This window comes from Episyrphus balteatus, chromosome 3 (assembly GCF_945859705.1).
Source record: "Episyrphus balteatus chromosome 3, idEpiBalt1.1, whole genome shotgun sequence".
In the NCBI taxonomy this organism is placed as follows: Eukaryota; Metazoa; Arthropoda; class Insecta; order Diptera; family Syrphidae; genus Episyrphus; species Episyrphus balteatus.
Window position 1 is genome coordinate 115,816,744 of NC_079136.1, and position 26,851 is coordinate 115,843,594.

Below are 26,851 nucleotides of genomic sequence, written 5' to 3' on the forward strand. Positions count from 1 at the left end.
CACTCGATGTATTAGAAAATTTTTTTGAAAATGCATTATTTTTAGACAAGGGGTTATGATTTTTTCCCGAAAATCTTAAAAAAAAAAAAAAATCTGTAATTTTTTTACTAGATGAATAGGCCTACTCATTGTGAGCTCATATCTGTGAACCAAATCTCATTTCGAGACCTTGATCCGAAGATATCTGCTTCCGAATGTAAACAAATATTATGTCGATTGCAAATAATTCAGCAACCAGACGTCCTAATTCTCCAATTCATCTACTCTGTTAGTTTCTGGAGCTATTTTTTTCCAAGTTCGCATATCAGCTCTTTCGTTTTAGATTACAAATATTTTGTTATTATTTTAAGCCTTAATCTTTCAGGCTGTTCATGAAAAAATTATTTAAGAAATAAGTGAACCGGATGAGTACCTCATAGTTAATAAAGGTATAGATTTTTAATATTCTGGGTAAATATACAAATTATAACGTAAAAACTAACAGAATGTTTTTTTTTTCTAATGAATTAGTTTTTGCTTTTTTTTTGATCGGTTGCGGTTTGTAGCCTAAAATTAAAAGCATGTTTAATACAAATCATATGAAAGAGTTTTAGAATTCTATATATCAACTGCTCCAAACTTACCTCTTTTCGAAACTTTCATTACAAAACACTAAAACACATTTTCTTTTCTCTCCGCTAGTTAGAGATTTAAGTAATGTTCTTTATTTTTATTTTGATAATTTCATCATTTTTTTGTATTTTTTTTTTGTTGTTTTATAATTTAAATACGAAATCATAGCATTTTTCTTTTGTTTAAAATACTATGCATCAAACTTGTTTTTTGTTGATTTTTGTCTGTTTTTAATAATTATGATGTTAATAATTATTACAATTTTCTTATTATAATATATTCTTAAGATTTTTTTTTTGTTTTTTGTTTGTTTCATTCATTTTGCCACTTCACTTAAAAATCATTTTTGCCAGGCTACTTTTAAAAATGTGTATTTATGTTTATGTATAGGTTTTTTTTTTTTTAATTATAAATGAATAATTATGTAATTCTTTTTAATAAGATTTATTTTAATTAAAACTTATTAATTTCAAAAAATTCCAACTTTTTTTGCTGGATAAATTTTTTTAATAATAATATATTTTGTTAATTTAAAGATTTCACGTGTTTTCGTCAGATAATACTTTCTTTTTTCTTCTAAAATTTTTGTTGGCTACAATATTTTTGATTTTTTACTTAAAATTTAATGTTGATTAAATATTTTTTTATATATATTTATATATGAAGAAGATTTAAAATCGTTGATAACACACAAGGGTTATATTGATTTTTTTGTTTTCTTATTTCTTAACATGATTTTTTGACTAATTCAATTTTTGTTTATATATCATTTATATAATTTTTTGTCACTTAATTTTATTAATTATAATTTGAATGAATTTATAATTAAAACTTCATTTTCTTCTTTTCTTCTTGTTCGGGCGATACTTTACTTTTGCTTAACTGATAACACTAATAAATTTATAATTAGCGGTCTTAAATCGCCGATGCAACTTTTTGTTGAATGCATTAGACCAAGATTATGTGGCAGCTTGTTGTTGAGATGTTGTTTAGCTACGCATTTAGACTCTTCCGGCCTTTTTTGATTGAGGGAAAGTTTTTTGTTTTTTTTTATTTTTTTTAATTGAATAGGCTTGATGTTGGTTTAGAAGACGCATCCAAATGCTCGAATGTCGATTTGACGCAATCAAAACAAATGACGACGTTGTTGACCGGTGAGACAAGACCGTTTTTTTTTTTTTTCATATATAATTAATTGTTTTATATATTTTTTATATATAATAAATATTTGATATATTTAACAAGAAAAAACATTTAATTTTAGCTAAACTACGATTCCTTCTTTAGTAATTACTCTTTTTTCTGAATTTCTGGTGTTTGTTTAGTTTAAATATTTAATAATTTTTTTTTGTAATGTTTATAACTTTGTTTAATTTGAATAAGATAAATATTGGTTAAATATATTTTTTTGAATATAATGAATTGATTTTTTGTTTTATAATTTTATAATCTTATCTCCTGATACCTTGAAGTATCTTAACCTAGATTTTTTTTTGTTTTGGATAGAAGGTAAGATTTTTTTTTGTTTATATTTTGTTTTGAAAAATTAACGAAACAACATCGATGCGGAAAGTGCATTGATGTTTTGTTATATTGAATATTTTTGTTTTTTTTTTTTTTTCTTTTGTTATATAGTTTTGAGAGACTTAAACAACTACAATTTGTTATTATTATTTTTTTTTTCTAATTTCTTTAATTTTCTACTTGGCATATAATTTGTATTGTTTTTTTTTTTTTTTTGTTTTCTTATAATTTTCTTTACTAAATTTTTATACCACTCAATAAAATCAAGTTAAATATATAATTATTTCAAGAGAGTATAATAATGAATTTGTTTATTTTTAATTTTCTGTTTTATTTTTTTTTTTTTTTTTTTGAGAATTATCGAGAATTTATATTTTTTTTTAATATTTCATAACTTATATCCAACCCATTTAAGATTTGTTTTTTTTTTTTTTGTTTATATTTGAGTAATGGACTGAAGACGCATCCGTAAAAGTAAGAGAGAGTAATAATTTTCATATTTGTTCGTCCATTGTTTTTCGTCTAGTTTGTTTTGTTTTTGTCGTGTACCAAATTTCCATGATGCATATCAATTTTTTTCCAGCGTTTTAAATCCACCGAGAAGATTTCCAGATCACTGCTACGATGATACCTAAATTGATAGTAACACAAATCAAAATTTAGTAAAATTGTTAGTACAAGAGAATAAAAGAATATTAACTTACCATTTCTGATCAAAAAGCACAAGTTAAATAGAAATTTTGACGCCTTCATCACTCATTAGACCCGAATGTTCTATGAGGTAATTAGAATCTGCCGCCGATAATCTCTTTTTGGGCTAATTAACAGTTTTTTTTTTTTTATTTGGATCATACATAAATTCGACAAAATTTTTTAACTATTTCCAACATAAAATAAAATACTTTGGTTTTAGGTATTGTAATAAATTTGACAGAATACAATTTATGGTTGACCTATTTTTGGATGGTACCAAATTTCTTAAGGGAGACATTTCCAACGATGCGTTATTAAGCAAATTTGATGAAGTTTAACCCACAGGTAAACTTCATATTAAATTATCATTTGTTTCCAATGATGATCTTAGATCTCTGGAATCCTTTTGACTTCTGGCAACATTCCATATTTTTAGAGATTTTTGACAAATTTGATTTAGTACCAAATCACCAACAAGTAGGTGTACTAAAATTCTTGAAAATCTTTAAATTCCATTGTATTTCTTGTGGTAAGTTTGTACAATGTAAAATGATTATCAGCACTTAAGTCCGAATTATTTTCGTTTTGTTCAAAATTTATTGAATATCTTCAAAAGAATTGTTTTCGTACTTAAATTTCTTTGAAGTACGCAGCACATTGATTGAAGATTTTGGTACGCATGTCCAAACTTGGATATATTTTTTTAAATAACATTAGAACATTGGACGTTGTATGACTTTTTGGTACCGCTTTCCAAATTTTGATTGTTTTTTTTTTTTTTTTTTTGTGATAGAAGCTTATTGAGGCAAATTCTACCAATAGCTAAATTCGAACTATTTGTTACTTTACTAGATCATTTTGGAACATTATTTTATGTTGGTTTTGGAACCAAATGCCAAATTTTAGTACAGCATCGGCTTGGAACAAATTTATAATTTTGTTTGTGTCGATGTGGTGCCATTAGGTCTTGACATTTTTTGTACCAAATTTCATTTATAAATCCTTTGTCATTTTTTTTAAGTAAATGATGTGACATCGGCTTCAGAAACTTTGTACAAAATTTGGTTTTGGTACTCCGCTTCTAAAATTTAGTACACATCTTATTTTAAGTACTTTGCTAGCTTGAACCATTGGAAGAAGCTGATATGCGGTCAACTTCTACATTTTGGTACAAATTTCACAAAAGTTGCATTTTAATTTGTGTAGTTCTTCTTAGTTTTAAAGTTCTGCCAGCAATCTCATTATCATCTACAAGGACATTTTTCGTTGTTCCATCTGATGTTTAGGCCTTGATTTCATCATCATTTTGTATTTGGTACTTAATTCGTCTTCAGGTAAATTTTCTTTATTTTGTTTTTATTTACTTTGAAAGTTGTAATTTTTCTTATATGGTTTGTATATTTTTTTCTTTTTCCGTTTTTTTTTTTTTTTTGTTATTTAATATTTAAAAATTGAAAGTAATATTGTAACTGTACTTAATATAATTATGTTCCTTTTTCATAATTAATTAATTGTTTTTTTTTTTTTTGTATTTTTCTTTTCAAACTGCTACTCTTACATAAGTTTATGTTTTCCATTTAAATTATATCTGAGTTTTAACCTCTACATTTCGACTCTTCTAATTTTGTTTTTGTATATATTTTAGTTGTTGTTATTTTTTTTTAAACTTAAATTTAAATTTTTTTCTTAACAAAAAAAATATTTTTTTGTTTTTTTCAATGATTTCATTTATATTGATTTTTTCAACGATGAATGACTGATGACTTAACCTCATTTTTGGGCATGTTGTCTTTTTTTTCTTAAATAAAATTCAATAATAATAAAAAAAAATACAAAATTTCAAAATAAAAAATATTTAAACTTAAGGTTATATTTGTTATATAATTTTTTTTTTTTTGCTTTGCTATATAGTTTTTTTTGTATAATATATTTCCCACTACCTGGAAAAAAAGTTGTATAAATACCATTTTTTTTAACTTTGCTGGTAGTAATATTTTGTTTTTTTTTTGCTTTAAATGATTTTTATTTTATGTTTTTAATGCTCAAAATCTACGCAAGTTGTTTTTATTTTTCTTTAAAATAATTTAATTATTTTTTTTTTCATTCTACTTTTGGTTTTTATTTCATCTAATTTTATATTTCAAGCAAAAACTAAAGGGTTTTCTTCTAATTAGCAAAGTTACTTTGGGGATTTAATGTTTTTTTTTTTTTTGTTTTTCTTTTGTTAAGGGTGAAATTGTTGTTGCGCATCTAAGCTTTGAACGCTTTTTATTTTAAGTGGGAAGTTTTTAAAGAAAAAGTTAAAATTACAAATAAAAAATTTAAATAAAAAATTAATTAATAAAAAATCATCTATAAGAAGGACACACTTTTTTCATTTTTATAAAAAGGCGGTGTTGGTGAAATAGCGTTTATTTTTGTATAAATATTTTGTTATATTTTTTTTTGTTTTTTTTCTTTTTATTTAAATATTTATCTAAGTAGTTGTTTTTTTTTTTATTTTCTTATCAAAAATTTGCTAAAAAATCATTGTATCTTGTTAGGAGAGCGTTTTTGTTTGTCTTTCTTCATTTTTTCTTCTCTTCAGGAAAATAATGGTTGCCAACTGAGATTTTCAATAATTTTTTTTTTTCGGTTTTTTTTTTGTGTGCTCTTTTTATTCATTGTTTAGTTTTTTTTTTTTTTGGAAAAAAGTTGTCTTTCTTGTAAAAATTCTTATATAGAGGTTAACAGGGTGGTATAAAGAGTGCGTTTTGGTTGAGTTGTTTTGTTTGTTTGTATTTTTTTTTTTATTATATTTTTTTTTTTTTGTCTAAAAGTAGCAGTCTACTTTAAAACTAAATACAAATTAAATAAGAAAAGGAAACCATGAAAGTGTTTTGTAGAGTTTTCTTGATTTCATATAAAACATCTACTTCATTTTTTTTTAGCTTTTGGGTTGGTTAAAACAAAAAATTAAATTAAAACAAAAAATAAATCAAAAATTCAAAATTATACAAAGAAGTTGTAGGAAAAGAACAACAACAAATGTTGTTGAAGAACAACAATAAAATTGCTGTTTAATTCAAAATAGAAATAAGAAAACATGTTTTTTGTGTAAAATGTTTTTTTTTGGATAGTATTTTTTTTTTATTTTTTGTTTTTATTTCTAATTCAATAGGATGTTCCAAATTTTATAGAATTTCATATCCAATTTTACAATAATATAGTATAGGGACATTATTTTTAAAGATATTTTGCTGTCCAATATTTTGTATTTTATTATTTTAAATTATATTTTTTTGAAGATGTTATTTATTTTGTAATATTTTTTTTTTTTTTTAAACTTTATTGCAACCGCCTTGGTATGGTATTATAGAGCATTGCACGAATTTTTGTGAATATCCATAAAATTAATGTGATGAATTGAATTAAAATTGGTCGATGATGGAGCTCATGAAATGTTCTACGTTTCACATTATGGAAAAATATGCTTTTACTTTTGTTGTAGTTGTAATAGCTGTTGTTATTGTTGTTGTTTGTATAGTAGTAGTATTGTGTTTTAGTATTTAAATTGTTGTTGTTTGTAGTACTGATCGAATTGTTGTTGTTGTTTAAGTTGAAATTTTGTATGTTATTGTTGTTATTGTTGTTAGTAGTACTATTGTTAATGTGTTGTTGTTGTTGATGTTGGCTGTTGCATTTTTTATTGGTGTAATATTACATGATTACACATTTTCCTTTTTCAGCCCATGGATTGTTTTTCTTATCCGGGGCATTAATAAGAGGATCATTTTTTTCGTTCTCCTCCATGAACGAGCGCATTCTGAAATGAGAAAAAAATTAAAATAATAATTAGTTAAATATTTTTTTTTTAATTTTAGTAAATAATTTCAACAAATCAAAATTCATTTCTTTTGCAGTTTTGTTTTCTTTTTTTTTTTCTTTTTTGTTTAACGACACTATTTTTAGGAACTGGGAATATCTACAAAACTAAGATTTTGAGTAACATGAACTACAAATAAAGTAAGATAGACTGCTTTTTGCAGATATCGCAGATAAACTACTGTGGTTCCAACAATGGCGCCCAACGTGAAACCATAGCTCACTTATCTAAGATTTGGAGTCTCATACTCCTTGTGCCATAATTTGTAATTAATAGTTTCCGTCTTCCGATGAGTGCCTTTGCTGATAGTTAAACTACGTGTTTAGACCCTAATTTAATGGATTTCTTTGGTCCCAAGAACTGATTATAATATTAACCTTTCCCAACTAATTCGAACCACTCTAACTAATTAAAGACTTCATTCTATTTTGCATGACATTTACATGAACTTAACCATAATTTCTGTTTTGGTATCAGAGTATTTTTTCCCATCATGATTTTGAATTGCTTTATCCTTCACCACATCTCTTTGAAAATTCAAAAACCTTTACGAAAAAATTAATATCCAGATCCAACATAACGAAGAAAAAAAAATCATTATTTTTTAGCATAAATAATGAAGAACGTACAAAAACATACAAAAAAATTATACCCAAATAGGTTCTTATTATATTTTTCATTGCAAAAAAAAACATATTTTTTGCACTGGAGACGTTGATGTTGTTGTTGTTGTTGTTGTACAAGGATATTACATTTTTCATCCAATTAGTATGCAACATTTCACTTTATGTTCCAATTATTTTTGGTGGTAATTGCCCGAAGGCTCATTCAGCAAATCCCTTGAATTATATATATAATTTTTTTTTATTTTGTACTTTTCGTCGCCAACATAAAAAAAATTGTAAATTTTTTTTTCTAAGTCTAAGCCATGTAAAAAAGGATATGATGAAGAAAAAGCATAAAATAAATTTGTGTATTCCCTGAGCTCATTTTGTCAGTCAGAATAGGTATATATTTTTTCTTTCAACAGCGGCAGCAGCCAAATCGTTTTTTTTTTTTTTTTTATTTTGGTTTTCAACCTGGCAATTTCACACTTGGATGATCACTATGAGAAAAAGCTAAATATAAACCAAAAAATGTCCAGAAAAATGACTCTCTGAAATATTCAGAAAAGGTGAAGAAAAAAACTACAGAAAAAAAAAATCAAAACCCTAACGACACAGGTGTCAAAATAAACGAATCCTTAAAGGATATCCTTCTTTAGCCCCAAAACTAACTTGCGTTAAAAACGAAGAAAGAAAAAATATACCAACAAATAGCCAATCACCTAAATCACAAGAGATTTTTTATCCTTATATCATCATTTTACCACTATAATATGGATTCTTAAAGGGTGATTGATGGAGTAGCAAAAAAAAAAAAAAACTAAAATATCGAAAATTAAGTAAAACTTGATACTTTAAGGGGTAATAACACCTTGTAAACCATGAAATCGAGCGTCATATTCATCACCGTATAAAACAAAGAAGAAATATTATTTTCTTTTGGTGTTTGTCTAGTTTGATTAAGTATATTAATAGGTAACAGAATGGGCTAATGTTAAATTTTTTAATGATGTGAAATTTTTTAAATGGCGGTGTAGTTCAGGATGATAGTAAAATCCTATGCTCCCATCGGGCGACCAACTAACTCCTACAGTTTTTAACCGATTGGGCTGAAATTTTGTGTGGAGCTTAAAAATACTATTCTCTAGTGAAGTACGTATGGTTTTTTTGAAATATTAAAATTTAACGATTTTATGGTCTTTTTTTCAACGAATTTTGTTTTTGGAATGAAATAATTTTTTCAAACTAATGCCATTTCTTTAAAAATTAATATTTCAAAAAAATCCTACGTACCTACTTCACTAGAGAATAGTATTTTTAAGCTCCACACAAAATTTCAGCCCAATCGGTTAAAAACTGTAGGAGTTAGTTGGTCGCCCGATGGGAGCATAGGATTTTACTATCATCCTGAACTACACCGCCATTTAAAAAATTTCACATCATTAAAAAATTTAACATTAGCCCATTCTGTTACCTATTAATATACTTAATCAAACTAGACAAACACCAAAAGAAAATAATATTTCTTCTTTGTTTTATAGGCTAATGAAAATGACGCTCGATTTCGTGGTTTACAAGGTGTTATTACCCCTTAATATAAAGAAGATACATTTTCAAACAATCCAATTCCAATTAAAAAAATAAATAAAAACACTTATAATGATAAAATATTTTTTTAACATTAAAAGAATAGAAGAAAATTGTAGTTCAAAATTCATTATAAAAGAATTTCGAAATTTTGACAACCTCATTTTTTTTTTCTGGTAAAACACAATATTGATTAATAATTTGGAACAATTTTGAAGATTCAGACACTTAAATTTATTAAATTTTTAATTTAGGATTTGTGAACTTATGAAAATCAGAATGCTGGAAAAAAACAATTTTTTTGAGCCAAAATATTTTTTTTTTTTTTGAAAATTCAATTTTTCGCAAACAGTTTTTGATTTTATTTTTAAGATTTTGTTTTTAGTAATGATAGGTATATAAAATTACTTGATTATAGCATAGATAGGTACTTACTTTGTTTTTATTATTATTATTTTTTTTTTCAAATAGATATTATAATGATTAAAAAATAATTTTAAGAAATAATAAAAAATCTATCTAATTTTTTAATGTTTTTCTTTTAAGGTTTAAAAAAATAATAATGAAATTTAATAAAGCATTTTTGCAAACATAATGTAGAAATCTATAACTGTATAAATAAGCTAAATATAATGCTTGATTTTTTTAATTGTTTAGTAGTTTTAAAAAAAAAAAACAGCAAAGTTCGTTTTAAAATAGATATTTTAAACACAATTTTATGAAAATAACCTAAAATTTCAAAAATACTTAATTTTGTTTACATAGCTAGTTATAAAATATAGAATGAAAAAAAAATACAGGCGAATTGAATGCCTCCTCCTTTTTGGAAGTCGGTAAAAAGTAACAAAAGTTGCTAAATTTGGAAAAAAAAAATTTATTGAAAGTCTGTTTTTTTTTTCAAGATTAATGTACTAAAATTCAGAACTAAAAGTTTTGTTCTCCATTTTTATACTTCAACTTGTGTAATGTATTTTCTGCATAAAAACAAGTTCAGAATTATTAATTCCAAAATTTTAAATATATAGAATTGAATCTTAAAAATTTTGGTCAGAAGTTATTCTTAGCAATGGGGAATGCAAACAAATTTGAATCGTTTATTTCAGAAACAGCATAAGTCCACTTTTTCCAAAAATTTTTTTTTTTGGAAATTTCTCATTTATGTATAGTTATTCATCTTCTGAAAAAAAATTAAGTATGTCAGACCCCCCAAAATACGAAAACTGAAAGAAAAGGGTTCAAAATATATGGAAAATTTTCACCCGGTGACAACATTTTTGACTGTTAAATACATGACTTTTTACCAGTTTTAAATTATTTTGGCAGCAATCTTGACACGCACCCCCTTTTGTTATATATCTATAAAAAGGTAAAGAATTACTCTATCTATATCTATTAAATTCATTAAAATTGTACTCAGGATTCAAAAGTTATAGCCAGATTTCTGGTGTTGGCAGCGTGTTTAACTCTTGAATAATATGACATTTTACCAGTTTTAAATTTTTTTGGCAAACATCATGACACGCAAGCCTTTAAGTGATACATCTATAAAAAGGTAAAGATTTACTCTATCTACTGCTATTTAATTTATTAAAATCGAAATTAGGGTTCAAAAACTATAGCTAAATAAAAACAAAAGTTTTACCACAAAAATTTCGTTTATTTCAGAAACGACATACCTAAAAAAAAGTTTATATTTTAAAGGTTTCTAAATGCATCTTAGGCTAGATTATAACTCGGCATACTCTAAATTAAGTGTTGTGGAATTTTAAGTAAAAAACAGTTTTTTGTTGCTGCTGAAAAGTTTATGCTCATGGACTTATGTCGTTTCTGAAATAAACGATTCATTTTTCACAAAATTTAAAAGAATCAACTTTTTTAAACAAAAAAATCAAACTAAAGATTTTCCAAGTTACAACAAGAAATTCAGATTTTGCCGACTTAATTCAGATTTTATTTAAAAATTTCCTACTCTGACTTATATACATCTGGAAGACTTTTGATTAATTTGAAAAACTTCAGATCTAAATTTTGATAAACAAAAAAGTTGGTAAGCAAAAATATTTTATATTTTTGATTTTTGAAGCAAATAAGTTAAATTACTTTCATGAAAAATGGAAAATATAAAGTTTCTAGAGTGAGATTATCAGGATGCCTTCCATAACACATTAAAAAAATATTAACATAGGTATACAAAAATTTGCAATGAAAATACAATTTTTATTGCAGATTTTTTATTCATTTGTTTGCCTTTGCATAGCAAAAATTTTATTAAAAAAAAAAAAATACAACACTGGATAACAAAATTAAACTTTTTTTATGTTGCCGAAACAAAAATATACTTTTTTGAATGTTTTCGGTGTGTTGAACTCGAATCCGAAGTCAAAAAAAATTAATCAGCTCCCGTACTTCGGGCCTTATTCTTTTATATAAGAAAAATTGTTTGAGCATATTTAGTAATGGTTTTTATAAGAACTATTTTCCACCTTTTTAAGTCTGTTTAAATATTTCCTATATCTTTTTTACTGCCTGAGATATCCTCAGTTGTTTGGCTAATTTTATAAATTTTATAACGTCAATTCGTGAATTCAAACCTACTTACTTCATTTTAAGATATCTCGGGCAATACAAACGATATTGAAAAGATTTAAACAGGTATCGAAAGATGGAAAATAGTTCTTATAGAAACCGTCACTAAAAATGCTCTAACAATTTGTCCTTACAAAAGAATAAGGTCCGAATAACTAAAAAAAAAACGTTTTTTTGCATTTTCTAACATTAATATCTCAAAAACGAGAGTTGATTAGTTGTTTCTGACTTCCGATTCGGTTAAGCACACCGAAAACCTTCAGAAAAGTATATTTTTGTTTCGGCAACAAAACCCTTGTAAACCAGTGCAATTAATTATTACTAGTATGCTCCCATTTTGGAATGAATTTTTTTTAAAGAAAAAAAAATTGTATTCGGAAAAACATTATAATAATTTATTTTTATGGGAACATTTTTCATTTGCAAAAAAAAATATTTTTATTTGCAATAAATATTTTTTTCTTATTCCAAATAATGCACTTTTCTAATTGATATTATCTATTAAGATCCTGAAAATTATTGATTTCTAAAAACACAGAATTTTGGGAATTTAAGTTTTTAAATCAAGTTTAAATTTGTCAAAATTTTGCTTTAATAAACAAATTAAAAACTCGAATTAATTTTCTTTTAGGTGTAGGCAATATTTCTTCCTTAAAGCTAAATGGCAAGCAAGTACTTGCGACATGATCTTGCTCTTAAGCTTTTGAAGTTTAATCTAGAGACATAAAATCTGAAAATGAGGAATATTGCTAGATAAGCCTCTTCCCGAAATTCGTTTATATCCTCAAACCAGACAGACAGACAGACAGAAAGAAAGACAGGCAAACCATACAGACAAACAGCAAGTAAAGAATAGAAGCATGTGGGTTGTGGGTGCATTATATAAGGGTACCAAAGGATGCCATATTCCCTTGTGGTTTTATCTATCTACCTGGTGTATGCAATATAGGGGGTAGACTAGAACACAAAATCGATTTTATTGTCTGGGGAAAACCAAAAAATAATCTTCAATTATCCTGATGGCAGGGTTATATGTTATAATACCGTACATTTTATACACCCAATACATACACAGATACTATCATTTAACGAGCTTTTGTATGAGTTTGTGAATAGAATAGCAATTTCATCGTTAGACGAGATGACCTGGCCATCAAGCGGTGTGTTGGGACGTTTTATACTAATTGGCTCCTTTTCTTTTATTTGTTGGTTTTGTTGCAAGTTTGAAACTTTTTGTTTGTTGTTTGCCCTCAAATTGTGCAAAAGTGCAAAAACTAAAAAATATAAAAAAAAAAAAATATTAAAATATTTCGCTGACCATATCAAATTGTTAAATTATCCGCTCAACCGTACATTTTGCTGGCCATCAACTAAACCAGTTTTAAATTTCGTTTTATTTATTTATTATTTTTTTTGTTAATTTTATATTCTCAAACCTAGGAAATAAAAAAAATTGTTTTCCAATATCCCGCAGGTAAAAAATATTGTTGCAAAAATGAAAAAAAAAAATTGAATAGTTATTCCAAAGCGATTTTAGGTATAAGCGGGTAAAGGAGCATACTTTTTTTTTTTTAATTGAATTGAAAAGCGTTTGCCAAAATCTGTTCAGACTTTGATTGGAATTCATCTCGTTTCTCAAATTCCCCTGAGAGTTTTTGGAAACAAATTTTTGTGATAGAAATTTAATTGATGCTACGTGAGATTTTTATTTTTTGCAGATGTAGAACGGAAGAATGGAGGAGAAAAGTTGTTAAATAAATGGGCGGGGAGGAGTTTAATTACGAAGAAGTTTGTTTGAAAATAATTGTTTTTTTTTTTTTTTTTTTTTGTCAAACTGCAGGACACAAATAAATTTTAAGGATAATGTCAAATCAATTTATTTATTTAATTTCGTTGGAAACGGTTTTTAATTAAGGAAGATAGTTGGTCACTTGAGTTTCAGCGACTTGGATTTTTTATTAAAAATTGTAATTCAATGAATATAATAAATTTGTAAATAGCAGCTGAAACTAGTGATTTCAGCTGATTAAGTATGTAAATCTCAGCTGAAACTGGTAAATATCGGTCGAAACTGGTAAAAAAGTGCTGCTAATGGTAAATTCAGCGGAATCTAATAAATTTCAACTGAAATCCTTAATTCTCGATCGAAACTGATAAGTCGCAGCTGAAACTGGTAAATTCAGCTGAATATAGTTAATCTCAACTGAAATTATTAACTGTCGTTTAAAACTGGTAAATCGTAGCTGAAACTGGTAAATTTAGCTGAATTTACTAATTCTTGGTCAAAACTGGTAAATCGTAGCTGAAGCTGGTGAATTCAGCTGAATCTATTAATTCTTAGTAAAAACGGGTAAATCGCAGCTGAATCTGGCAAATTCAGTTGAATCTTCTGATTCTCGATCGAAACTAAACTGGTTAATCTCAGCTGAAACTGGTAAATGTCGGTCGAAACTGGTAAAACACAGCTGAAACTGATAAATTCAGCTAAATCTAATAAATTTCAACTGAAATCCTTAATTCTCTATCGAAACTGATAAGTCGCAGTTGAAACTGGTGAATTCAGCTGAATATAGTTTATCTCAACTGAAATTGGAAACTGTCGTTTAAAACTGGTAAATCGTAGCTGAAACTGGTAAATTCAGCTGAATCTAAAAAATCTCAACTGAAATTCTAAATTCGCGATCGAAACTGATAAGTTGCAGCTGAAACTGGTGAACTAAGCTGAATATAGTTAATCTCAGCTGAAATTGGTAACCGACGGTTAAAACTGGTAAATCATAGCTAAAACTGGTAAATTCAGCGGAATTTACTAATTCTTGGTCGAAACTGGTAAATCGTAGCTGAAGCTGGTGAATTTAGCTGAATCTATTAATTCTTAGTGAAAACGGGTAAATCGCAGCTGAATCTGGCAAATTCAGTTGAATCTTCTAATTCTCGATCGAAACTAAACTGGTAAATCTCAGCTGAAACTGGTAAATTTAGCTGAATCTAATAAATCTCAACTGAAATTCTAAATTCTCGATCGAAACTGATAAGTCGCAGCTGAAACTGGTGAATTCAGCTGAATATAGTTAATCTCAGCTGAAATTGGTAACTGACGGTTAAAACTGGTAAATCGTAGCTAAAACTGGTAAATTCAGCGGAATTTACTAATTCTCCGTCGAAACTGTTAAATCTCAGCTGAAACTGGTGAAATCAGCTGAATATAGTAAATCTCAACTAAAATTGGCAAATCTCGGTTGAAATTGGTAAATCGCAGCTGAAACTGATAAATTCAGCTGAATCTAATAATTCTCGGTTGAAACTGGTAAAACGCAGATGAAACTGATAAATTCAGCTCAATCTATCAACTCTCGGTCAAAACTTGTTGATCGTAGCTGAAATTCTAGAATTCAGCTGAATCTAATAAATCTTAGCTGAATTGGTGAATTCAACTGAAATTACTAAATATCAGTTGAAACTTGTAAAATCTCTGAAACTGTTTATCTCCGTATTTTTTTTGATTTATCGATCTATATCTCTTTTAATAAATATTATCTTTACCTCGATAATTTGATTTTATTTCAATTAAAATTTTGCTGCTTATCTTTATAATTTCCTTTTCAAAAGAATTATTACTCCCCTACAATATATCTCACTCTGTCATTAGTCATTCTCATAACATTATAAGTTTTGTGTGTGTTTGTTTTTTTGCTGCAAATTGAAATAATATTCTAATGATCCAGTCATTATACAAAAGCACAAGGTTTAAATTATCATCAAATCAGACAGCAATTAGCAAAGAAACAAATTGAAATAAGCCGTAGAGCAAACTTCCTTCACTCGAATTGGTTGGTTGTTTGTGTGTGGTATATTCCCAAAGGACTATCATCGTAATATAATGATTATCCTAATTTTCCTGTATACCATCTACTATCTATCCCTCTGGTTGTGTTCGCCTATATCTTTGCTCCATTATCAGCTTCAGAGGAGAAAAAAAAAAAACTCAATCAAAAATAATCCACCTAGTAATCAACCAAATAAGCTCGACAACGAAAGCCTCTAATTTGGTATCGTTCTCTCTGTATTGAGTTGATTTGCATCTGAAGTAGCAAATAAAGATAAAAATAAAAATAATGTAATGCGTAGGAGCACAGGATGTAGCTATACCTGCCTAAATATTTCTTCCATTACGGTTGTGTACTTATCATTTGAAACAATTACCTTACAGTTGTGATGGTGGTGGTGTATACGCACCAAAAAAAAATAATCCTTAAAATAGGATGACGACTTGAAAAGGACCTCCGACTGTTGCCCTACGAGAAATGTGTGATTTAAAACTTCCCAAGTCAAACAAAAAAAAAAGACGAACAAAACTTGCAACTTGCAAAAAGTTGTCACATCACGAATCGTGAGCGGGTTAAAAGTTTCTCAACCACCACTATGAGTGTTTAGTTGTCAAAACGAATACGAATCTGAAACTAGAGGAATAGGTATAAATTTTCCAGGCAATTTACATGGAGTTGCCTTGTGGTCGTGATTGTGATCCTTGTTCCTGATGCAGTTTCGAAAAGTTTTCCTTTCGTTTTTTTTTTTTTTGTAGTTTTTGTTTCAATTTCCGCTACGTCCTCAGATTGGATGGAAATTCTGGAGCAGCAGTTTTAAAAGTTTCCAATGTTGGTGGTGAAGATATGCAGCAGTTTTGTGGAATAAAGACTTAAAAAGTCCTTCGGATTAACGTTAAATTAAGACGATGAAGGTTCTTAGTAGTTTTTTTTTTTTTTTTGCTAGTAAAATAACAATTTGAGATTTTGAATAAAGTTTAAAATTTAATGAACAAATTTATAGAAGGTTGTTGAAAGTGTGGCAACCGAAAAAGACAATCTGAGTTGTAATTTTACTTGCTATAGTCTTTTCCAGTCAAATTTACTTTGGCTTTGACTGCTAATATTGTTTTTGAAAGAATATTTTGACCAATAAAATCTCAACTATAGCAGAAGGCTATAGCCTCTAAAGTTGCTTGTCCATGTTGAATTTGAAGTAAACAAGTATCCTATTAAAAATTGTTGATTACGATACCCCATTTCCTATTGTTAGTTTAAATGTTCGTATAATATGGACAAAATGAACTAAATTTTGTAATTGCATTGTGTATGAAGAGCAAAGGTGTTTTCAAAACAGATCTAGAAATTTAATCAATCAAAAAGCATTGGAGTATTAAGGTATGTACATTGTACAAGCCTTTAATAATAATTAAATATGACTTCATTTCCTAGTTTAAAGCCTTGTTTTTTGGCCTTCTGAAATAACTATAAGCTTTATGTGTGTTTTTTAAGTTTTACCTCTTTTCCAAGTCTTGTAATGTGAAAATTTTCTTAAAAATCGGGGCTGAAGTTATACGAAGTAGCGTGACGGTAAAGTACTTGGTATTGAGACTCGACACTGCTAACAAATAAAGGCAGGAACGAAAAGAGCCAAAAAAACAATTGCATCACTGAGCGCTTAAAGAAGAGAAGTACCTGAAACAGATGGCGGTTTAGTGCAAAGATATGGAGCTCTACGTGAAACCAGTTCTTATTGAATTGTGTCGGAACCAGCAATTTCGCCTAGTGGAAGGGCCAGCACCCCTGTTACTCACCAGACACGGATACATCAACGCTTTTCCCCATAGTATCGGCAAAATGAGAAGTTCAGCCTGCCAGCATGGAGATTCTCAATAAGACGACGAGCAACAAACATTCTTCGTTTGCAGCAAATGGGAAACCGAAACCGATGCAGAAGAACTGGAGAGTAACATTAGCATAATCACTCCAGGCAACATTTTAACGATCACACGGTCATATCAAGTCATTATAAGGTTGAAATCACTTGGAGAGTCCGCCACACGGGGAGGTATGGATACTAGGGTGGGTCAAAAAAATTCTTTGTTCTTTGTTTTGATTTGGTACTCCGAAAAATCGATTGCTAGACCCTTCTAGAATATACATACCAAATATGAGCTCTTTATCTTAATATGAAGGTCCTCCGCTTTTCAATTTTCGATTTTTACATCAAGCTTCTACTAAAAAAAAATAATTTTTTTATAAATTGACTTTTTAGTAAATTTCTTTTCATATTCTTGTAGGAAATTGAACGTTCTACAAAAAAGGTCTTATACACTTTTTTCGTTTATAGATATTTGAATAGATATTTGAGGTCCAAAAATCGAGAAAATCTTTAAAAATTCGTTTTTTGTTCTTAATTTTGTAACAAATTGAAAAATTATAATAATCAAACGCGCAAGACATATTCTTGTAGGAAATAGATTGTTAAACAAAAAAGGTCTTAATAACTTTTTTTCATTAATCTAACCATTCTAAAGATATTCGAAGTCAAAGTTAAAAAAAATTATAAAAACATTTTTTACTTTTAAAAAATTTCCAATTTACTGAAACTTCATTATTTTCAAATAAGCAAGATATATTCTTGTAGGGGCTTAAACGTTCTACAAAAAATTCCTTGGAATCAAATTGATTGCTTTAACCGTTCAGAAGATATTCGTATCTTTTTTTGTAGGCATGGTAGAAATATGATTGAAGCGTCATATAAAAGGTTAAACAATTAGCTTTATAATGATATAAATTTTTTTATAGGTTGTGATATAAAAAAATGGATTTAAAGGTGATGGAATAAAAAAAGGTAAATTTTTTCGATTTTTTTTTTTTGGCAAGAAAAATTATATTTTAAGGTTTCACTTCTACCACGTGGGAATTACAGACAGGATCTTAACTTAGGTACAGCTCTTCTACGCTTCTGCTTCTACAAGCATATAAAAGTTTTCATGACTATGACAAGTACATACCTTCAAAATGGTTAAAAAAATATTTTATTTATTTAAAATTTAAGACCTCATTTGCCATATATCACAAATATTTTTAATCAAAATCGTTAGAGCCGTTTTTTGAGAAAAAAAAAAAACAACCTTTTCAATACTGGTTATTATGAAAGGTACCGTAAGTTTTGGTCCTAAAATTAAAATTTTAATTTCCGCTTTGGAGAATATTTTAAAACTCATTACTAGGTACAAATTTTAAAGCATTTCACTACAGTAGTGGTTTGAGCTATAGCTCTAAATAGAGATAGACAGACGAAAACGGAGCGGGTCAAAATTCTGAATATTGGCCCCGACCCTTGCAAGAGCTAAATTTCACCCACTCGTAAATAGTTTTCTTAAAGTTTTGCTAAAAGATTAAGAGTAAGAACCTCTACAGAAGATATATCTTTTTTTATTAACTAAGTTCTGATTCAACTTTATATTTTTTATATTTCTGAAAGTATAAATTTCTCTATTGACACATTCTGTACATTCTTTCTTTATTTCAATTCACAGCTCATCATAACACTTTTGACACCCGTCACTGAAATGTTCTTCTATTTATTTCATGTCACTATACTCGCAGTGTTTATTTATTTATTTTTTTATCAAGGTAAACAATAACACAGAACACAGCAAAAAAAAACAAAACAACAACAACACCATGTCAATTATTTCTAATAGGTATATAGTGCAATAATATTCGAAACATAAACATGCCAAAGCAGCAAAACAAAAATAAAAAAAAGTCCTCCGTGTACCATCATATCGCACCCACTCACACATACTATCTCACAATCATCATATAAAAATACACACATAGACACAAAGCAACACATAACCTATAAAATTCCATTAAAACGAAAGCATTTTGATAGTTTTTTTTGTTCTATTTTTTACTTTGCACTTAAATTTTTCAGAAAAGCTAGATTCTTGGTATTAAACGTTTGTTTTTAGTCTGTATAGACTTCTTTTTGCGGAAAGGGTAGGTATTTGATATTATTTCGAAATGTATAGAAGGTATAAAGGTGGTGTATGAATGTTTTAGTGTGTGTTATAATTGTATATTGGCAGTATGAGATGAGCAAGGACAACATAGCACAGAGCAACAGTATAGAAGGTAGCAGCCAGGACTTTAAACACAATAAAACTGAATGCAGACAAACACACATAAACCTATTGAGTTCTCATAGTCAAAGCACTGTTTTATCTAAAGTTGAAATAAATAGAACTTTTGACATAAATATATTATAGTTTAGGAAGTAATGTTACAATTTAAGAGTTCTTTAAAATTAAATTAATATAACAAAACTGTTTTTTTTTTTTTTGTAAAGCTCGCAGTTGCACCTTCGCGTCTCCATTGTCGTGCAATATAGCCTATAACTTACGGACAGGTAAGAAGCTTCTAAAGATACCTCATTTATCAAGATATGATAAGTAGTTCAGAAGTTATGAGGAAACATAGGTATAAAATCAAATAAAAACAAATTGGTTAGATACCTACTTCCTTGTACTACGCCACAGTCAAGAAAGAAACGAATAAGATACTGAATTATATTCTCTCTTTTCTCAATTTACTGTAGCGTAACAAAACAAATATTGAGTTTAAACCATGTTTATATGTATTTGAGTATGTTTGTTCCCCAATAACTTCTAAACTAATTATCATAATTTGATAAGTGACATATTGTTAGAAGCGTTATACTTGTGCGCTGGTTATAGGCTAAGAAGCATTTTCTAATATGACGCCCTCTGTCCGTAAAATTGTGAATTAAGAAAAATTTCGGATTTCATTAATGATTTTATTGTTGTTTAGTATTAAAGAGGTTTTTAATTTAAAATGATTCCAAAATTCTACCATTCAAGTTAAAAAATATTCGAAATAAGTTTCCAATTACAGTTTCAAACTAGTTTCAAATTGATTTAAATGGTGAATTTTCATATTGGCAAGAAAATCGCAACTCATAACTGACAGACTATAAGGGCAAATCAACCTGAATGAAAAGCAACAGCGCAGTGTGAATTTGTAAATTGAAGCAAAAGTAGATAGAGAGTCGTGGTGGCAAAATAATAATAATATGGCAACAGAAGCAGAGCATCAGTGCGGTATCGGTATGACTGGTGAACTGAACTAAGAGAGAAGTCTGATGAGCGCCATTCCGGTTATCAAAGATTCATTAAGCAATTGTTTTTGGATTCAATTTTTCGACAGAACAGTTGTTGCTGATGTGCTGAACAATGAAACAAGTATTGTCGGTACACAGACAATACAAACACACACAGACAAGTATTGTGTGTGTTCAAATATAACTGAAATAAATAATAAATATAATTTATCTTTTATTCTGAGCACGAGGATATGATTTGAATTCCTGATTACTCCCCTGAGGGTAATTGGCAGTATTTTTTTTTTTTGTTTTCTTGTTCATTTTTTGTTCTTTGTTTTTTTTTTTTTTTTTTGTGATGGAATGACGATGACGTATACATACATATATGAAGATTTTTATAGAGGATATAAGGACAAAAAATAAATTTTTGATGTATCCTTAAAATGGATGTTCGTTATCATCGTTATATGCTTTTAGCATATAATCAAATTATGACAATGAACAAAAAAAAAGAAGAAAAAAAATTAAAAGGAGAGACATTTTAATTTTTGATTGCCACAAGGTTGTGAAATTCGAAAATTTGATTATATTGAACGTGATTTGAGTTTTTTTTTATTTAATTAAAAAAAAAAAAAAAAACATAAGCGAAATGAAAATAATTTATTCCTGTGGTTTGAATTGGGTTTATTTAGAAGTTCAAAATTATCAAAATTAAAATAAACAATGACTTTATGCAAAACTTAGGCTTTAGCTTAAACATAGATAATACAATTTTAACAAAAAACAAGTGTTTTTTTTTTCAATTAAAGCAGGTTTGCGGAGTACTACCCAAATCTTTAAATTTTATAAATTTTTTTTTCAAGAACAGATTTGCATCTTTAATGAGAAAAAATGCATTTAAAAAAATTTCCTCTAAATCTATCGAATGAGACATCAAAGGAAAGGTCTTCTTATTCTCAATTCATTACTGAAAACCAAAAGTTTTTTGAAGGTCTGGCCGCTAAGTTATTTACATCCAAATATTTTAATTTTCTTAGTTTTGGGGGCAGATAACACATAAGACTAAGTAAAAATTTACTTTATCCAACATTTAATTCAAATTTTTAAACATAGTGGGGCTATGTTCAGAAGCAATACATTCTGTTTTTTTTTATTTTCAATGCGGCAGTTTTTAGGCAGCTATCATACAGAAAGATAGTAAAAACAATTAAATTGAAAAAAAACTTAATCTTACCCAAATTCCAACACTATCTTAATAGCATCACAAAAAAAATTGTAAAAACAGCAAACTAACACTAAAATATGAAATATATCTTTCGAATTTTTTTCTTCTATTTCCTATTGTTCTCATATAAAATGATTTGAAAAGTTTTTCCTTAGAAGTAAAAATAAAGTGAACAAAAAAAAAATAATAAAACTCTTTTATCCTTATATTCATATAGGGATGAAGATAGCAGATGAGAAAATCCAATTTAAGCCATAATTTTGCCGCCAAAATCCCATTTCACTAGACTATACGGTTTAAGAGGATATATGCGAGTTTAGTGATAAAAAAGAAAAATATATTTTAGTATGTAAGAGAGAGAGTAAAATAGAGTGTGGATAAAATGTAATAGAGAATGTGATAAAAAAAAAAGTTGAAATATAACCAAAGAGGAAACTATCTGTCTGAACATTAATAATAAAGTTATCTTTTTTTTTTTGCACACTCACACATTTCTAAATATGCAGTCATATGGTGTTATTTGAAATATTCTGACCAGAGTTGCCACTTTGAACTGTCAAGGAAAAATGGTTTTCTTTAAAATATAAATATTTACCGTGTTCTGTTGTATCAGTGTAGATTCCATTCAATTTCAATATAACTTAAAAGTCTCCATTTTGGAGAGAAATTTTTTTTTTTTTTTTGCAAATTTATTTCATACACAAACTTGTTAGTTGTTCAAAATCCCCCATGCCTTAAGCATAGTGAGAAACCAAAACGAGATAAACGTTTCCTATTGCATATTATTTTGAAAAAGTCTCCACAAATTTTTTACATTGAATTTATTACTTCTAATATTAACTTAAAGTTAAAACATGCCATTAAAGTTATATTCTTGTTCATTTTCGTAAAAACCATTATTGAAAACAGCATTTCATTCGTATTATGTAACTCTTTTTCTTTTTTACTAAATCTCTCCACAAACACTTGTTTGATGAGTTTTAAAAGGTATTTCGAAGTTAACTTTGAAACGAGCTATGGAATCGATACTCAATGCTCCAACAAATATAAGTAAGTACACATAAATCTAATGTTGGAGACTTTCGTCAAATTTTTTTGGAGATAATTTAAATGATAAAAATTTATAATAACTCCTAATATGTACACCGTTATAATATAAAATTCACAATTTTACTTAGAAAACGTAAAGTGGAGACTTTTGATCCCATATTCGGCAAAAGTATTTGTTTGTTTGTTTAAGTTTTTTTCCTGGTTAAATATCGTAATTAAAAATCAAATTGAGGACAAAGTTTTCTAGATTCATTAAATTTGTAACTTTTAAATGGTTTTTCTTCTTACTTCAAATCTGAAATCCTTGACAATTAAAAATACATGATTTTTATCATAATTCCTATGAATGTTTTTGTGAGTGTCTTTTTCGTTAAGTTTATAGCGATTGAACAAAGAGGGCAACCCAACTTTACCACTTCCTTACACGTTTTCAATTGTTCAAATTAAATCTTGCTAAGCTTGCAGGATAAGTTATATTTTAAAGTAAACCACAAGATTATTAAGAAATACTCTCTGAGTTCTTGACGAATTATATTTCGTTCAGGTGTTCCCATAACAAATTGGAATAATCTTTTTGGTTACGCGCCATTAAAATGACATTTAATCCCCCCAAACCCAAAATGTCATACTTTCTCCACCGAATTAACAGCCAGCTATTATGTCCTCAACTTCTCGTGAAAATAATAGAGGAGCTTAGTCAAAAATGTTATCATCAGTGTCAGCTGTTTTGTGTCATTCTCTTGTTTTTTGAGACATAATGAGGCATCTCATCATCATAATGCACTTGTTTCCTCGTTCTTTGAAAATTGTGTTTTATTTTTTTTTCTTAGGTATTTGTTATTGTATTGATGTGAACTTGTGTGTGTTGTAGAGAATATAGTGGGTTGGGTATATATGCACCAGATGGTAAAAAATGTTATGGGATATTGTTTTTATGAAGTCCCATGGGGGTCCTATGTTTCAGCTTTGAATTTAAGTATTTGTTTTTTATTTTTATGGAGAATGAGTTTTTCTGTTTTTATGTTTGAAACATGAGAAAGTTACAGAATCACTTCTTAAAGGCAACCCCAATTCATCATGTCTAAGCAATTTTATACTTTATTTATTGTCGAATTGATGAGGAGTTGTAAAAAGGATTTTTGCAACTCATTTTGAAAGGGTTACTGTGCAATGTATTTTTTTTTGTGCTAGAGGTTTTTGTCTAAAACACCAAAAACAAAGGGAAAATAGAGAAGTAGGGAAACAAATGATGGAAAAAGTTTGGCTTTCATTATTTAGGCTTTTACGCACATTTATCTGTACTGCAGGGAGAATTATTTAACACTTTATGTTCAAAAAGTTAAAAATCTTAAAACCTTAAAGTGCGTTTACTGGAATGAAAATTTTAAATTTAATCATATAGTACTGACCAATAGGCGAGTACGAAATGAAACTATGTGTACCGTTAAATGCCCATTGTCGAAATTGCAAGATAACGTAAGAAAAAGAGACCCTAGAGACGCACTTCCTCTGGAACGCCCCAGCATTATTCTAATCAAGACATTAAGGATTAAGGATAATGAATAAACTATGCACGCCTTTGAAAACCCCTTTTGGAGCTTGTGTGATTTAAAGTTTTAAAGTGACTTGTTGGAGAGATGATAGAGAATGCAAAAAAAAAGTGAGTCTCGAAAGTCCGTCTGTCTGTCATTATGTCAGGATTTAATGTCGGTCTTTATAAGGAGCTACAGAGTAAACGGTTGGACCGATCCACTTCAAACTTGGTAGCTGTTTTTAGGGACTCTCCAGAGGGTTTTTGAACCAAAAATAACGGTATCTGTCAAATACCGATTTTAGTAAAGTTCAATTTGCTCGAAAATGGCTCCAACGATTTTGTTGAAAAAATTCAAATGTTAGGTAGTTTGAATTGAAAATATTTCTTTTTTCGAAAAAACATTATTACCGGTAACTGCCATAGGACCTTTTTTTTAAATACAATTTTTCCCGAAACAATTAATAATTCGATTTCAACGAAATTTTTGAACAAAAGTATTTAAATAATTTTAACTAAGCCAAAAATAAAATTTTGAAAAAATTGATTTTTAGATTTAAAAAAAAAAATATTTTTTTTTTTTAATTTTGGTTTTAGGTGTTGATTAATAAAATAGCTACGAAATAGCATACCGATTTTATTTTAATTTTTGTTTCAATAAAATATTAAAATACATATTTAATATTTATACAAAATCATTTTTTTAAACGGCTCCAAGGATTTTGAAAATAATTTTTCTAAAAATTTATATTAATTATAGAAATTAAACTGCATAGGTACTTATTTTTGAGCTCAATTTGAATTATCATGTTGTAATTTCAATTTGAAAAACGAATTCTGAAATTTTTGTTATTTTTTGTTTTCTTTTTTTTCATACGGATTCACCAAACATCTTTGTAAAACGTCTTAAACATTTTAGTACCTTGAACTCTAAGAGAAAGTTCGTGCGACCATTATATTTTATTTATTTTCTGATTATCTCCCAAATATCCGGTTCCATATTAACGATCTTTCTTACGCAACAGCATTTGTATTGCCTGAATATAAATCAAAATAAAAATTTTAAAATATTAAATTGTTGGATTTAAAAAAAACTTTTTTTTTTTTAATCTAATTTTCGAAAATGGGACATTGATTTTTTTTTTAAATTTTGGTCTTAGGCGTTGATATGGCCTACCAACTTTATATGAAATTCTTTTTTTATTTATAAAAAATTTGATTTTTTTTGTTCTAAAATTGCATTAATTATATTTAAACGTGATAAGGATACAAGTAAATTAATTCTCACCCACTGAAATCCCTATATAAATAAGATTTTCTTATTTTTTGTCGATCCAATAATTTCAATGTGATAATTCGGCAACATATAAACGTGAGTATATTTGTTATCAACAACGGCGGAACAAAAATCAAGAAAAATATGAGTACATTAATAAAAAAAATGTCTCTAATAGGTGCCCAAGGAATACAAAAGTTAAATATTGTTGGCACTTTGAGCTCCTCTTTGCCTCAATAGAACATTGAACAAAATTTCTTAAAGAATCTTCTTCTTGATTAAAGAGATACTTGAAAAGATAATTCAAAAAATATTACAAGCTATCTGGCTTCTTTTATTACCAAAAGAAATTCGCTTGTCTATTACCATAACAAAAGGTTCCTATAAATCAAATTATTTTTTTAAGTATCTTACAGGAATAAGTAAGTACATAAAAAGTAACTTCTTCATCTATTACATGCAGATACATAAAACTCAAGAAGATTCAACGCCAATATTGAATTTTTTTTTGTTCTCATTTCATGTAAAATAGATTCATGAGAATTTATATTTTTTATTACAATTTATAGACATTGCAACAATATTTAAAGCAAATGTTTAATCTCCCTTTTACAACCTACCCCACCCACCCTCGATATCATTGCTTATTCCCAGCAGCAATTGAAGCTATCCATCCAAATCAACTCTCCTCGTGCCATATCATCAACAAAAAAAAATAAAGTAATTTCCCGACAAAATACACAAAACGTGTTGGGATATATTTATTTTGTTATATGTGCTCGCGTTCAAATCCTCCTTCTCTCTGTTCTACTTTTTTTTTATATATATGAAACCTCAAGGCTACAAAGAAATCGAAAAACAGCGCCATCTACTAAAGCCTCCCACATATAAGCTCCACTCGTGAGTTCTAGAAAGCGAATTGGCAATTTTATTTAGATTCGACTGTGTGATGAGTGAAAAATAGTGTAATGAAAAATTTTCAGTAAATACTAACACAATAGTGAAGAATTTCAGTTGTCCTCGTCCCTTTCGTCGTTACTAAAAAAAAACAGCAATATAGCTGACAGGTAAAAAGAAGGACATATGGAGATCCACCGATGGGTGTCCTTCTGCATGAACACCTGGCTTGGAATTCACTGGAGCTGAAAAAAAACACCATCATGACAATATAAACATTTTGGAACGTTTTTGTTTTTTTTCTATATGTTGTGAAAATAGATACATGGAATTTACGCCCCTCTCAACAAACTACACGAATACATTACAAAAAGTGAATATTGTTCGAAGCCCTAGGGTAAGCTTCCAGGATGCTTGAAACTTTATTTTTTCCACTAATTTTATTGATTCTGTTTTCCAT

General features: G+C 27.9%; 2 long non-coding RNA genes across 2 annotated transcripts in view; both read right to left on the reverse strand.

The window, feature by feature from the left end:
- Window positions 1-1,558: 1,558 nt before the first annotated feature.
- Window positions 1,559-6,521, reverse strand: LOC129915596 (uncharacterized). Its single transcript, XR_008772330.1, has 2 exons — window positions 2,841-6,521; window positions 1,559-2,767 (listed from the first exon to the last, which is right to left on the reverse strand). It is a non-coding gene; the product is annotated as an uncharacterized LOC129915596 (long non-coding RNA).
- Window positions 6,521-26,851, reverse strand: part of LOC129915597 (uncharacterized) — a 132,619-nt gene continuing 112,288 nt past the window's right edge. The window contains exon 3 of the long non-coding RNA XR_008772331.1: window positions 6,521-6,634. This is a non-coding gene — a long non-coding RNA (uncharacterized LOC129915597). The remainder of the gene's footprint in view (window positions 6,635-26,851) is intronic.